Source organism: Teleopsis dalmanni, chromosome 2, assembly GCF_002237135.1.
Source record: "Teleopsis dalmanni isolate 2A chromosome 2, ASM223713v2, whole genome shotgun sequence".
Lineage (NCBI taxonomy): Eukaryota > Metazoa > Arthropoda > Insecta > Diptera > Diopsidae > Teleopsis > Teleopsis dalmanni.
Window position 1 is genome coordinate 203,448,870 of NC_051847.1, and position 16,841 is coordinate 203,465,710.

At 27.4% G+C, this 16,841-nt stretch overlaps 2 protein-coding genes across 2 annotated transcripts in view; one reads left to right on the forward strand and one right to left on the reverse strand.

Annotated features, from left to right (window-relative positions):
• Nucleotides 1-16,841, forward strand: part of LOC119682982 (choline O-acetyltransferase-like) — a gene marked incomplete at its 3' end in the record, with an annotated part of 108,621 nt that overhangs the window by 62,988 nt on the left and 28,792 nt on the right.
• LOC119676597 overlaps nt 1-16,841 on the reverse strand; it is a 36,603-nt gene that overhangs the window by 18,771 nt on the left and 991 nt on the right. The gene's annotated exons all lie outside the window — the stretch shown is intronic.

Genomic DNA, 16,841 nt, shown 5'->3' on the forward strand with positions numbered 1-16,841 from the left:
AGGCTTATATATGCTAAAATTTTTTTTTTAAGAACTTAATTATAATTGAAGCATCAGCTTTAATGCTGGCTATATTCGAATCTCAACTAATTTCTCCCATTTTGATGGGCATAATCATGTATAATAAGCATACATTTTTAATAACTGAGTTTAAAGATAACTTATTGACAAATACAAGTCAGTTCTTTTAATAATTAGTCTATATGAAACTTTAACTATTCTAACTGAAAGAAATCCAGTATTAACTGTCAATATTTCATAAATAAATATATATTAATTGTTATAAAACAAAGTTTAAAACCACTAATAACTATTAAACAGTGTTATTTTTATACTTAATATCTCGAAAAGAATAATGCTATCAGAAACACTATACAATTTTTTAGAAGCAATATGTTTAAATATTGACCTTTAATTTTTTCTTGATATTGCGAATGGATTTCAGTGATTGATTCTTCACAGAATTTAGACCAGTATTAACTCATTTATCAGGTGGTTATCATGGGCTCAAATATGTTGCTATGGGTTTTAAGGTTTCTCACTTGCTACAGAAAAAAAATGTAGTAGTTACAGTTTGATCATGAAGTAGAAGACAACTATTGAACTTCTCTAACAACAGCCATCAAAAACTTTATAAAAAAAAATGAAGCACTTAATAGACATTACAGTTACATTAATATTTCGTGAGAATAGGAGTGTATCTCAAACACTGCAGCATATCACTATGCTTTCATGAAATACCTGAAATATTTTTATGTAACCTTTTTATGACGTATTTAAAATGACGGTTCAAAATGTTTACAAACTTCGTAAGCCTTTTATCATATTCTTTCATTAAAAATGCAAATGCCAAAATAAGCCTTTTGGTACAAAGGCTTTGTTGTGTTCATTTCGAAATTCAGGAAAAGCCGAGTGAACGAACCACTTTGTTTGTTGTTTAGGTAACCTTAACTAGAATTCCGGTATGTTAATAATGATTGGGGTGTTGTTGGAGCTTTAATGTTGCCACGTGCAGAAATGTACAAGTTAACACAAATCTTCTACAACTGCAACCACCACCAATTTCCGTTAAGAACCTTCCTGCCGCAAACTTGAATGAAAAAGTAATTTAACCAGTAAAAATATTTATTTTACGCACAGCATGAGATTTTTCAATTATTATTGTATAAAATCAAAATGCATAAATGTTGGATATATATATCATAACTAGAAACCTTGGATATTAACACCTTTCACGTATGCGAGTATAGGTACATAATAATTTAAGTAGTCATGTGGAGTAAAAAAATTTATTGTGTATATTCAACATTTTTGAATTTTTTAAAATTGCTTAACGCAACAATAATTTTCTTGTAGTTTTTTTTAAAATACAATCTTTAAAGTGTAGACCCATGTATTATACTCATGTGGTACATCATTCAAGGAATTCTGTTTTGAGTTTATTTCATTGTGAACGAAGCGACCCTCTATATAATCATTTTTTCCCTTTTATTTATTATTATATCCATTTAATATAAATATTTTATAATAGTTTGTTGTACGATAGATAACATAAATTTGATACATTTATTCATTCTCTTATTATAGTAAAGCATTAGTTATATATCATACATACCAGTCGTCGTAATTATTCTATGTCCTTAGGGATTTAGAGTGCATATGTTATTACTTTGTTCTTCAGTGAGTGCAAATTTGTAATAAAATAAATGAAGATACTTTGAAAATTTTCCATATATTTTCGAAATTTTTTAAAAATTTGTCTGAATGTTGTTTTGCATATGCTACAAATTCTCTGATATGATAGTTCCTAACCATCTATGCTGCAAAACCATCAACTATATCAACTGTAACTATATATTACATTTAAAGTGATATTGCGCTGTAGTTGCTATATATTATTTATTTTATGTTATGCACTGGAAAAAATGATATAGCTTTACAGTTTCATTGGAAACACTTCGGTGTTGCACATCATTAGATAAACATTGCTATGTATATACATATCATATACATTTGAGAACTCTATTGGGAAAGGCTACTAAGCCTTTTACATTCTAAAATGCGTTTAGGTACTTACAACCTAAAACGCTTCAAAGATTGCATAGCGCAACCAAAAAATAACCTAAGAATTATTACGGGATTATTGACCGATCCCTATAGATTGAATAATCATCTATCGAAGTTATGAATTCAATCCAATTCAGACTGCAGATACTGTAGAGAAAAGAGAAAAACTACATATCATGTGCTTGAGGAGTGCCCGGCACTGATGCACAAGCGGAAGAAATACCTAGGGGGGTATTTCAGGGATCATAAGGATTCAAGACTAGGAAAGATAGGCTCTATACTGACTTTCATTAAAGAAATCGGACTTGGTGAAATACTCTATTCTGACTAAGGGACACAATAGATCTTTTAGGTCACAGTGCACGATTCCTTCTTTTAATAATAATAGTATAATATATATATAATATAAAAACTAAGGAATAATTAAGTACTTAAGCATGAAGGAAAACTTAATATTCTTTGCTACACACATACTAAGTTACATGAGTTGAGAACATACTACAGATTTTTAATCCATCGTTAATAGATGTGATAAGCCAAAGCCACATACTTTATTTTAGTTTAAATGTTCAAATAATTGCTAAAATCGAAAATGAATATTCCGGATATAAACACAATTTATGAAGCATTAAGACGGAAACAATCACAACCCAGTGCTTTCTTGCCCATCTTGCAATAAGTAAATAATAAATGTGTCGAAAAACATATTCTGTGATATAGATTTAACGTTGATTGAATATACAAAATAATAAAAAAGTAAAACATTACTGGTATATGAACATATTTCAGACAGTAGAAACATAAAATAAAATACCGTTCTTACTAAAGTTGCTAAAGGAATAAATTGAATTTATAAGAATTTTTTTTTCTATTCAGACAAGAAGTAAAGTTCTAATTTATTTCTGAAATAGAGTTTCCATGCTCGGATTTGTCTGAAATTCATCCACATAAATGCAAAAAAATGAAATTCAAAGGTAGTAGTTTTCTTTATTGAATTGTAATAATAAAAGAAGTGTAAATTGAAATTTAATATTTTAAGAATGAAACTACATTTTGTAATAGAAACCCATAGGAAAACTTCAAAGATAAACCATTTTTCTTTTATTTTGAAAGTAAAATGATTTATTTACAATTTAATAAAAACTACTTTATTTTGTTTTAAGAATACTGTAGAAAACCATTCAAATGATGGTAACCGTTTGGGAAATGGGAGGATATACTTTATAAATTGTAATGTTCTTTATTTTAAATTTTTTCTGAAGTATTTCCTCATTAAGTCAAATTTTTTTCTTAAAAAATATAATATATTTTTATTATTGATTATTTCTATTGTTATAAATAGTGGCGTACACAATTTGGGGTTTAAATCATCCTTTAGTATATCGGATTGCACTAGATGCAATAGATTTTGTAAATTAAAAACTGTTATTTGAAATTTAATTAATTAATTAAATTAATTATAAGAATTTATTTTTAAAACTCTACTTAAGCAAGTTTTTTGTATACGCCACTGTAAGGTCACTAAATATATCGCTGTGACATACTATATATGTGTGCACAGCTAAAAAATAACTGTATAAGTTATAGAATTGAAACAAATAATTCTAATTTAATTCGTCGATTAAAAACAATATGTTTGTTTTGAATAACCAGCACCTTTTGACCAGCACCTTTAAATATAAATAACTTCAATTAATTGAACCGAACCCATTATGTTGACCAGAAAAAATCAGGTATCACTGAAAGAACTGTAAAAGCCAAGTGCTTATCGAGCAAGTTAAGACACCATCCCAACAAAATTAGAGCGTCAGAAATCAATATATCTTGTTTCTGTGAAATAGATGTTAAATATCTAAATATATTCTCTGTGAATGCCTATTCAAGGCAATCTTAAACAGCCTCTTAACATTGTATATAGCGGACATTTTTATTGCTGTGATTCCATCTCAATGTACAGTGAACATGTTGTGATACCATCTCAATAAAATCGAAGTTTCAGGGAATAATAACGATCGCTTTTGCGAAATTGATGCTTGAACAGAAGATAGCTTGATAATCAAGATAGTCTCACACAGATTCTTTAAAAACTCTTCAAATTCTCACAAAGTTGTGAGCAGAGTAAGATATTATATCAATCAGAGTCTCAGCGATCAAAATCTCCAGGTTTTGTGAAATAGACGTTAAAACGTCTGAGTACATTCTCTGTGAATGCTAGCAGCAGACTAATTCATCTTAGGAACATTATAGTTGTCCCATAAAATAAATGAAATAAAACAAAATCATATCAATCACTCACGGGCATCATAAGCCTAACAAGCAGTAAAGACAACTGGCACAATACACAATATACAATCCGAGTCGAAGTATATAGTATGTTATTCTGTACACAATAATGACAATAAGACTTATCATTAGGCACCAGAGCAATTAAGTGGAAGAGTTAAAGCGATTATTATACTATATTATGACACAGTATTTAAGACAAGATGGTGTTATAGTGATATAATTGAATCACAATGATGACAAGAAATCTGGAGAAATCATAAATTATTATATATTAAGTATGATTGAGATCCATAATACAGCATTATAAGAGTGAAAATTATATTTTGTTCGATGTATTAAGATTAGAATAAGTTTAACACTATACAATGGTTTTTTTTTTGATTGTGAGATACCATTAAAATCTTGACGAATTAATGTATGATTAGTGAACTTATTTAAAATTTAAACATGTCATGTAATGTGTAAGTAGTTAAAATGTCTTTAAAATTAATTTTAAGTATACAAATAAAAATAAAAATATAATAATAATAAATAATAGCAAGAAAAAATTTTTTTCTGTTATTTTATTTTTATAAAGGATTCATTTTCAGTTATATATAAAATGAATAATACCCTATCAACTCCAAGTTTATTTTTTATTTAAACTTTTGAACATTTTTTGTTTTAAAAAAATTTTGTTTTGATCCTAATTTTCATCACCAATTAAATTTTTAATTAAAACTTTATTTAAGAAGGCTAATGAATAATTATAAATTTTAGCAATTTATTTTTATTTAAAATTTTTAATGTTTTACCATTTATTTTAGATCAAAGTTAAAAAGTTTTCTGTGAATATTCTAAAAATTTTAATATTTTTTTTATTTTGTATTTTATTCGTATATTACAGAATCTTTTTTCTTCACCTCCACCCATTCAACATTTTCCACAATAAGTACAACCCTTTCTGAATGTTGCTTTTTTTCACAGACAATTCCGAAAAGTGTCATGTACAAGTGCGCTCTTCTTGTTGCATGGAAAGGGGGTTAATAGGTTTCGTTTCAGTGACTAACGTTGTAATATAAACTTTTTCGTTTACGATTTTTTTTTTAATTTAACAATGCATAGAACTACATAAGAAAAAAATATAAAGGATTTCCACATATGAAAGTTGGATGCTATATTCCTACATGTACTATGACACTGTGTACATAATGTAAGCGTTACAAGTGTGTTTTCTGCAATATTACAAGTTCTCTGCTAATTCGTTTTCAGAATTCACTTAACTTTATCCTGCACTTAAGCAATTTTATTTAATTTTCTAGAACGGAGAAAAGTTCATAATTGAAATTCTATTTAATGTTATGCTTTAATACTTTCTATAGTTAATTTATCACATCAGATATTTTAATAATTAAGATGTATATTTTTATTTAATAATAGTTAATACTTGGTAAAATGTGCATTTTTGTAACTAGATATACATTTTTATAATGTTATTTTGAAGTATTATGCAGATATTAATATTATTTAAAAATAAAGTATGATTTGTATATAAAACGGAGAATAGTATACTAGAAACAATAATACATAATGTCAGCAACTTTTAAGTTAATCGATTTGAGACTCTTCCTTCAATTGTGAAAAAGAAATATCTGTGATATTTTGTTCATTTATGTTGATAATTTCGTGACACTATAAAAATAAGGACAACAGTTATTAATCATTTCAATCCCAAGCTAATTACTATCACTAATTAGTAATTTATTTGATAAAATGAAACTTGCTTTATTTTGTATTCATAAACTTTATCTGTAACTTTAATGTAAGTTTTAGCAACAATAGATCTTCCACAATCATAGTGCTACGCTTCATTGAATGAATTTAAAACTATTAAATTTTATAAATAATAAAAATTGTATTCTCTCTACAAAATCAACCTTTACAGTTATTTTTATCATTAATTTTTTAACAAGAACCATGAATTTTTATACAATAATTTATTTTATATAAAAAAACATATATGGGAACAATATCACCTATTCTACTTAATTCATGCTTTTGCTTTCTGGCTTAGTTGTACCTAGTTTACTAGGTATTAAGTCTATATATTCTCATCTCTGGAATGATTACTGGTTACTGGAATGAAGTTTCCACATTGCTGTGGAAATCTTCTCCATTCATTCCTAAGAGGTGGTTTTTGTGGGTTCAAGTCTCACACTGTGGCTTTCGATCCTTTCCACATACTGTAAAAAAAGTAACATATGTGTAAACTGCTTAAAGTTGTATTTTACTTCACAATTGTCATGTGATATATAAATTTCAACATATACATTCCATCCTTTTCCTTTCATCTAAATGATCCTTTATAATAATTTAAGCATTTATTTAATTAGATATTATAAAAAAATATGAATGTATTGCTGTTTGAAATATTTTTGAAAAAAAATTGAAATTACAAATTATTCGCTTGTATTTGCAATCCCTTTTATAAAATTTAATTTATAAATTACTTTTATGCCAAAGGTTACTAAAAGTTGATGTTAATACCTTGAGTTGGTCATGGTACTCACTTTAATTACACTAAATTAATTCTGGGTTTACAATTTCAAAAAAAGTTTCAAACTTTTACAGTAGCATCGCAGTTTCATCTAATGAGATTATATAAAATATTAGCTCTAGTAACCATATACTCACCAACGCCCTGCTTCTTTGTCCTCTCACAAATATACATCAGCACACCCACAACAATGTTAATTACTTAATTTGAATTAATGTTCGCCACCCCACTTTTGCACTGCATTTTTACTTGCTCGAATTTCTGAGCGGAATTTATTATCAACTGTTGTGGCCTTTGTCAACGGTTGTTTTCACCGTTTCCGGTTTGTACTGGCACATTCGTTCCAGTACCATACTTCATACTAGGAGAGTTTTTTATCAGTGTTGCTTGCTCTATTCTTGGTTTTGTTTTTACTGCTATTTTATTATTGTTGTCACCGTGTTATATTGTGGTGTTGTCCTGATGTTGTGCGCCTTGTTACGCACCCAAAATCTTGTTAGTCTCGTAACCCCAACATTAATTTACTATCAAAACACAGTAAGGATAACAACATGACAAGTTTTGTGTCTGTGCATGGGAGTGTATATGCCTGATGTACAGAGAAGAACAAGTTGCGGTTCTTGTTGCTAATATTGTTTGGTAATGTGGTATAGGTAGTACAAACAATGGAACGGACGCTCAAATTGTAGCCACGTGACTTTATTGTGAGATTGCCTGCACTCGTACGGTTTATGTTAAATTTTTATATGCATAAACAAGTGGATTGAGAAGCGAGGATAATGAAAAAGATAATAAATTGCATTAAATTTGACATCATTGTATTCCTTTTGTATATTTTTTATATAATATCTCTATCATGTTCGTCATAGGAAATGATTTTATAATAATTTTATTGCTCATTGTACTCAAAGTTTTGTTTTGAATTGCTGATGAGTACAGGAAAATACAATTTTAGAGAAGTGTACTTAAGATAAGAGTTATGTGAAATTATTTGATTTTCAAGAGGTTTAAAAATGAATTGAAACTAATAAAAACTTTTCATAAAGTTATATCTAAAGACTTGTTTCATCTAGTTTTGAGTAAAATCATAAAGGATGTCATAGTATCTAATGTATGAGTAAAATTTTGACATAAAAAGCAAATTGCAAGAAAATTGTTATAAAATGAAACTGTCAGAAAGTTTTTAATTACTTTACAAATGACATCATAGATATTTTAATATTCTAAACTCAGGACGTAACTTTTTAATGTTTTTAATTTGATTGATTGCTGAATACTTTTCGTCATTTAATAGGACTTGGTAGTGATGAAAAAATATAACTATTATTTTTATGCTCTCACAAAAAAAGTGTGAAAAGGGTTTGTTAACGTTTAAAGAAAACTCCGTTAACCCTATAAGTATATAAATTCTTAATCAGCACCTCATATTGAGTTCAGTCCCTCAGTTTTTCAAATATTAGAACATAGTTTTCAATATATTTTTTCAAGTACACAATTTTACGGAAATGGGCCCTGGTCATTCGATGGATTTGTCAAAATCGAAATACTATATTCTATAGTTAACATATAAACTAAATAATTTTTTCAGTTTTCAATACAGATATTCATATAAGAGAATGTATAAAATTTTGTTTACATCATTTCAAATTAAGATATAGCTATCATTTAAGCTACTGACATCAAATAGGACCCAAATTTTTTTATATTATATATTATATTATATGCACTTTAAATTATCTAAAGCATAATTTATAAAAGCAACCTTTTTGGTTGTTGGATTTAGGTTTAGATATGGTTCACAAATAGGCCGGAGACTCAAAAATATATTTTTCTCAAGGAAACTTTTTGGTATTTCATTATATTCTAATTTAAAATTTAGATTTATGCTATAGGAAACAAAATTCATTGTAAAAATTATATCGTTTGGTTTAGTTTTGGATATAATTGATTACAGGAACAAAATATCTTTTACAATCGCATTATATATATATATATATAAGTATGTATCTTTCTAATTATATTATATTAATTGAGTAACTAATTTGTGTTATTTTTTTTACCATTTTTTAGTCGTTTCTAGAATTAACTTAATAAAATTAAACCAATTTATATTTATATTTAATTTATAGTATATTTTAAAAATATGTTCTTGTTTGTCTAATCTTTTCATATTAAAATTATACATTATATATTTATTATATATTATATATAATATATATTATATATTATATATTATATTTTATTATTATCTCATTAATAAATAGAAAACGAATTATAAAATACATAATTGCTATATTAAGTAGAGCCATTCTCATTGTAATATTTTGGTTAATTACCTGTTGGTTTGAATGTATTGCACGAGTATTAATCTATTATAAATGTTAATAATTCAAATTAACATTAGGACACAAACATTTACAAAATTAATCTTTAAATTAAAGCATTAAATTTGATTTTAAAATTAACAGCCTCATCCTTGCTCACTCATTTTCTCACACTCTGTTACATAAATATATTTTTAACTTCTCCACCTCCTAAACAATATATATAGTAAGTACATAAGATAAGTTTAAAAAACTAGGAGAAGGGTAACTTTAAAAGCATATTTATAGGAGTGTAAAAACTTAATTATAGGTGCAAATAGAATAATAGAATGGAAGAGTATTAGCAGAGGAAGAGAAAAAGGATAATATATACATATATTAAAAATTGTAAAAATAAATTTTTGATTTAATAAATTAAATTAAAATTCATCAATAGTTTCATTTGATCCTTAATTATTTTACAATTTTTTAAAAGAAAACTTATTACTCATTAAAATTTTTTTATTAAATTTGTTTTCCAATGGTTTCTATATAGCACTATATTAAATTGATGGAATTGTATATATTCGGATGATATATACAATAATTGGCATATACATAAGATATCCATAAGTATCCTCATAACCTTTTACGTTTACCCACACACTTCTGTGTCACCTTCAATTTATATCCTTCTGTCAATTTAATTCTTTTTTTGCCCACTCATTCGGATTTGTACGCATATTTTATCTTCTTCATGAGTAAATTTTCTGAAATATTATTTATTTTGTCAGTTTTATGCAATTTGTTATTGTATTGTTCGGAGATGGTGTGTTAGATTTGATTATTTTTCACACCCATGCTAATGGATAAATTGATGTATTACCAATTTTGTACACGGTTGATGTTAGGGGATTTCTTTGTTTGGAGCAAGAAGACATGAATCCATATGGGAATTCAAGATACACACACCCTAAATAAAATTGATGTTTAATAAAAACTGGAGCTGAAAATACAATACTTGGAAAATCAACGTTTAAATCGATGAGTAATAATAATTTAATTTAGTTAATGTTTATTTGCTGGAAGTACAAGTACTCGTACATAAGTGGTTAAGTGCCAATAATGTGGTATATTGGTGGTAGTAGTTAGAATTTCACATTTTGATATTGGTAGTTAAAACGTATAAGTATAATAAGTATATTGTACATAAAACAATATAAAATTATATATAAAACTTTAACTGCGAATTAAATATTTTAACTGCGTATTCTTCTGGTTCTTCGATGAATATAATAAAATATATTTATGCCAATTATATTGTAATAATCAACGTTATAATAGAAGCAGCCTATATAATAATAGAAGCTTGTGAAAGAATTACACACTTCAAGAAAAAATCCAAAAAAAAGTATTAATTGAATTTACGAAATAAAATAAAATAATCTTTTAAATAAAAGATACGAATTCGATATTGATATAACTTGGTTTATCTGAGAAGAAAAATGCAATATGACACTGAAATGCATTTGTTAAAGTAATAAATCATTCAATGTTTTTTTTCAATAAATCAAAATACTTAACAAATGTTCGCCAACAAGTGTTTTTTAAAGAAACAATTGTAGTAGAAAAAAAATTACTGGTGAGTATCCATTTAGATATAAGAGATAGCTTAATTATTAGAAGAAAGGATCGGTTTCTAATATTTCTGCTGTTCTTTGGAGCACCTTATTTGGTTGTAAAATGCAACTCCATATGGATTATGGAGTTATCCATATGGAGAATGTTATCTTCGCATAAGATTGGGTTTTAACCACAGTCACTACGATACTCTCATTAAAGGGGTCAACTTCAATTGATACCAGATTTAAATCTTCGATCAGGTGCCGCAAATGAAACTCACTCAGTACCATTTATGGTTCAAACAGTATCGGGTGTTGGCTATTAGATCTTACACGTCTCTTAATCAGGCATGCTTTATCTTGCCAATTTTCTAACTTCTTTCTAGCTGGGGTCAACCATGGGTACATAAGTAGAGTAAGTATTATTGTGTAAAGGAATTAAGTGAAATTAATTTGGTTTAAAAAAATGTTTGCAAATTTGTAGCATTTGGTGGCGGTTATATCTATAGGTTCAACATTTATGTGTGTATGACAGTTTATAGCTATACTAGTATACATTATCGTAGCATTTTAAATTACGGCAAGTTCCGCTGCATCTTTTCTGTTGCTTCTGTAGAAAAATGTTACAAGTACTACCAAGTAAAAACCTACGGATAGTAAAGTTATTAAATTAATGTTAAGTATTGTATATATAATGCAATTCATAAATCCCATACTATAAGGGAAAATATGGTTATATTGGTTTATAATAAATACAATATGGTGTATGAAATAATTAATTTTAGAGATGTTCATCTATATTCTAAGTTTATTCTATATATTTTTTTTTTGAGTAACATAAAAGTGTAGTTAATAATATTATTTAAGAGGTAAAAAAAATTTAAATACAGAAATGCTTATAAATAGAAATGCTTATAAATTCAAATGCTGATTGTTATGACTTTATATGTTATATAGAATTATTAGAATCAGAATGTTAAATATTCTAGTTTTTTTAGTTTGTCATGTTCCTTAAGTATTTTATTTCAGTATTTTCTATTAATATTATGTGTACAATATTACCATTTATCCTTAATTACAAACATAAAACATACTAAGTAGTAAATAAATCTATCAATCAAAAACACAATTAATTGATTTATATCAACAAAACATGCTAAGCATATGCTAATTTTATCCTGATACTTGTAGATTTGTAAAACTAATTTTTTTCTACATATACTGCAAACCGAAGAATGTTGTATTAGTATAATAAAATGCTTCAATAAACCAGATAACATTATTAAGCTACAAAAATCACGCTCGATGCTACTTTACCCTCCTAACGGAAATGACTTTCAAAATGGACAGAAAGCTGCTGCCGTCTGTCAGAAAAACGATAAAAATGTAATGCCACCGAGAACCATATTTCCTAGCTGGCTTTCAGTTCAGAAACAGTACGAGATAGACGCAGGAATCCCCTTTGATTTCGTACAGACACATACATCCAATACAAAGCCTACTATTAACAGATGCTTTTAATACCAAAGCAAATGAAGAAGAATAATTTAAATATTGAAACAGAAGTCTGATTTTGCTGGAATTTAAAGTAACGACACGTCAAGATAAAAATGTTTAAAAATTCTAAAAATGCATCCAATGAGACACCAGCAGCAGCACAGACGTAATAAGCACCAGCACGAACAGCAGTCACTAACCAAGGATTTCATAAACAGCGGGTGAACTGTACGCTATGGCACCCCCAACATTAACCGCAGTTTATACACGCGCACAGACGGCGGCGTCAGACAAATAGCTGCGAACTGGTACCAGGGTCATAACGGAGCTAAATTGAACTGCTTTCTGCTTTTGTGTCAAATCGAACTTTTTATACTTGCCTTTTGTTTTTGATTTTACGACGAGGTCCCTTTAACTTACACATTCATTCATGCAACCTTTCCTTCTGCCGTATTTACTTTCTTGTATTTTCATGGCAAAGAATTAGGGTGGACTGACAGCCATATAACGAATAAATTGAGCCGTAAATCCTTTACGGGCTTAACGCACAACAATGCCAACAACGAGATTTACTTTAGCTTTTGCAATTTCTTTTTAGGAATGCTGGCTTCACGTACCAGTTAGCCCATCTTAAGTGAACATTGTAATTGTTCCTTTCAAATCAACTTCCAGTAGTCAAAATACTTGAGTGATGTAGGACTTCGTTTGCTAACAATTCGAAACTATGCTTCGATTCCCTTTTAAGATTTTATTGTGATGAGTTCTAAATCTCAAGTAAAACGGATTGTGTATTTTTTTTTAACAACCACAATACATGAGTATTGAATGTTAAATAGATATTAAGCAGTTTTCAGAAAAGAATAAGGAGCCTTCCTTATTTTATAATACTTTAAAAAAATTGCGGATACTACCAATACCAATTACCAATAAATAATTGCATGGAAATCGGAAATTGTCATTATATTGAAACAAAATTTTTTGAATGGGAAGTTTATTATATCAAAGTTAAAGATAATTTATGGAGATGATGATAATAATTGAGTGTAAAGCGTTTTTTTTATATTTTTTTTTTAATATCTTTTTTTTTATATTTTTTTTAAATATATTTTTTTAATGGCAAAGCCTTTTAGAATGGATCAATATTTTATTTCTTTTTATTCATATAAAATATTTTTTCTATTTTATTTTTATATAAAATCCCTACTGTAAATTTAAAATTTTGCGGCTGTAATTTAATTAAATTTATTTAAAATAATTTATTTTAATTATTCATTTGCATCAAAGAGGAATAATTTATTTTAATGTCTTTTGAAACTTTTGGTTTGACAGTATAATTTAAAAATTCAAATTTATTAAATGAAATATTTTGATGTTAATTTATTCATTGTAGTAATAGAAGTATTTTGTAAACTTTTATTTTCAGAATTTAGAAGAATTTATTTAGAGTATATAATCACAGAAACTTACAATATATCAACATATTCAAAGCTAATTTACTTTAAATTTTGACAACTTTTAACATTAGCAGGATTATTTAATTAAAAAAAGAAATGCAGTCACAAAAATAAAAATTTTAAGTCATGTGCCAAGTTACTGCTATTAGAATCTGGTGACCAAGAATCATTAGTAATGGAATTAATGAAGAATAACATAGCCAAGTCTTATTCAAAACGATAGCATAAAATAATTTCTAATTCCGGTAGCTAGTACGCATAGCAAACCCAGTAATGATATATCACACGCAGTGCTGATATAGAACCTACAAAGAAAATAAAATACAAGATGACCCAGAATAACGTAAAATAAAACAATTATCAGAAGGAGAAGAGGAAAATCGATCACTCGGTTAGAAAAAACAGCGTCAGACGAAGACAACTATCTACTCTTTTTTTATAGACTAAGTTCGTAATTTAAAATAAGTACACATTTCTTGGTTTAAACATGTGTTATTAATAATTAGTTTTTAATGTTTCATAGATAAGGTGTTGCAATACAGCATTAAAATAATGCTTTAAAACACTAAACAAAATTTATTTTCAGTAAAAGATGTATAATCTTAATGAAAATTAGTTTGAGCAAATCAGTTTCGCTTATAATCAACATTGCTTGATATAATTTTTAATATAAAAATTATTAATGAAAGAGGCTAGACTAGAAGAAGCTTAATTGCTTATTTAAGTAAATTTTAATTTAAATTTAAATAGTGTATTTTACTTATTAATTTTGTTAAAAGCCTTGAAAAGTTTTAGATTAGTTAAGAAAAATTTATATTCCATACTTTCAATGCGAAAATTTTAAAATAGATTTGGAAAATATTAAACCCTTTGTTTATTTTAGTATCTTGGACAGTTCGCAACACTTTACAGCAGTTCTACCCAGAATTGCATTACTTGAATTGTTTGGTTTTACCTTAAACAAGTTAAACTAAGTAAATATATGTCAATGAGTTAAATAACTACTTATCGCTAATAAACTCAACAATATTTGTGCCATAACTCTTGCTCAATATCACATGATATCATCTTTCTGACTATTCTTTAATTTATCATAATGTTATTTATGACTGGATTTCATTTTTAAGTGTTATTTTGAAAATCTACCAGTCAAATTTTTAGCTCTTGTGTTGAACCTTGGTATACTCTTAGTATACCCCAGCATTGGGAAAAGCGCCGGCGAAGATCATTACACAACCTAAATTAAAAATAACTGTATATAGTGAGTGATAACTTATTACTAAATATATTGTAATTATAATATGGTGTTTATACATACCATATTTTATATAAATATTTATAGAAAGTTATAATATAATTATTAGTAATTTTTGAAACAATATATTCCTTGATGTTTCTTTAAATGAAATGTGTCTTTAATGAGGTAAAAAAACATAACTGTATCTCTATTCTTTTAATAAAAAGTTGATTTATAACTAAAAGTATAAACTTTTATTTATAATATTTTAATACAATGTAATTGAACAAAAATTATGTAAAAAATTGATTCCCCTTTCTAAAATTTCTCAGTTAATGAAGCCATGTATTCTGACAGACATTGGTGGTGGCTTTTTAGTAGCAAAGTTATTTTTTACCTTTACCTTACAAATCCAGTATGGTAATGGTACCTTTTGGCATCATTAGCAGAATGCATAAACTCAAATTTCGTCTTCATCATGGGGAGGATAATTTATCCTGAGGCTAGCAATTTGGGCAGCAAGTGTGTTGAACATTTTTCTATGTTTATAATTTTCATTAGTAAATTTAAGCAGTAAAAATTTAATGCTTTAAGCTAAAATTTGGTAAAATTTACGACTAGTATGGAATGAAGATGCGAACGTGTACATGTGTTGTATGGTTTTATGAGAGAGCAGTGAACTTATCATAGAACGAATATTACACATGTACTGCACATCAAAGCCAAATTTATCTTTCATATGTCCGTATGTATTTTCTGCCAGTGACATATTTAGAGGGTTTTGTGAAGGGTTTATTGCCCTCAATTTTCAAAGATGAATTTTGTTTCAAAACGTATGTCCGTAAAATATACTATTGCAAAAGGATTTAGTAGCCCCCAAAAGAATTAGGACTTCTCTTTTCTAAACATGTCTAGAGATTAAATATATATTTACACATTTACGAAATGTAGCACGTAAATGTACAGGGAATATCCAGCGGACGTGATACTGCTTAATAATTTCCGTTTCCTCTCGTTTACTCAACCGTGTTTTGTGATGAAAATCTTAAAAACTTGATTTAAAATAATACTTATTTATACTATAGTCGAAAGTATAAGAATATGTGTTGGTATTTCTCTATGTATAATTCCATAACCTCAAATGTACTTATATCATTATATACATATATTTATGTTAGTTTAAAAACTGAAAAAGTAGGAAAAAATCTGTCTTTCATAAATTATTAAAGAGATTTTAAAAGCATCCGGGCAAATGGTAAGACAATATTTTGTGTGTGTTTCACAACATTTAACTTCATTGGCAAATACCAGGCCATAAACAAATATAAATAAACATCAAAAATTAGCCAACAACTTCACAACTTCATTTGTTACAAAAACATTTTGGAATTTTCACGCCCATTACCATACCAACGCCTCCCCCAAACCACTGATGTTAATCTAGTTTAACATGAAAACAGCAACATCATCATTATCATCATCAGCAGCACCATCGGTGTTGCGAGTAAGCCGGGTAGGCTATGGTAATGGGGATTGAATTTTCGATTTCCCCTTGTTTAATTTTATTTCGTTTGATTTTTAATGTATATTGCGCTTTTTTTGCTATATCCTTCGCCATTGCCTTCAATTTATTGCTTTTGTTTGTTTATTTTAAATTTACTGCAGGGCAGGATTCTAATGCTGTATTTTCTCCATCTGATTACCAACATCATTACTATTATCAACATTATCACATGCTAGTAACCATATCTAATGGATTTGTTGTGTGCACAAAAACAAAAAATAAATGTATGCAATGTTATTTCCGTACATATTAAATATTCAAATATAAGGGAATTG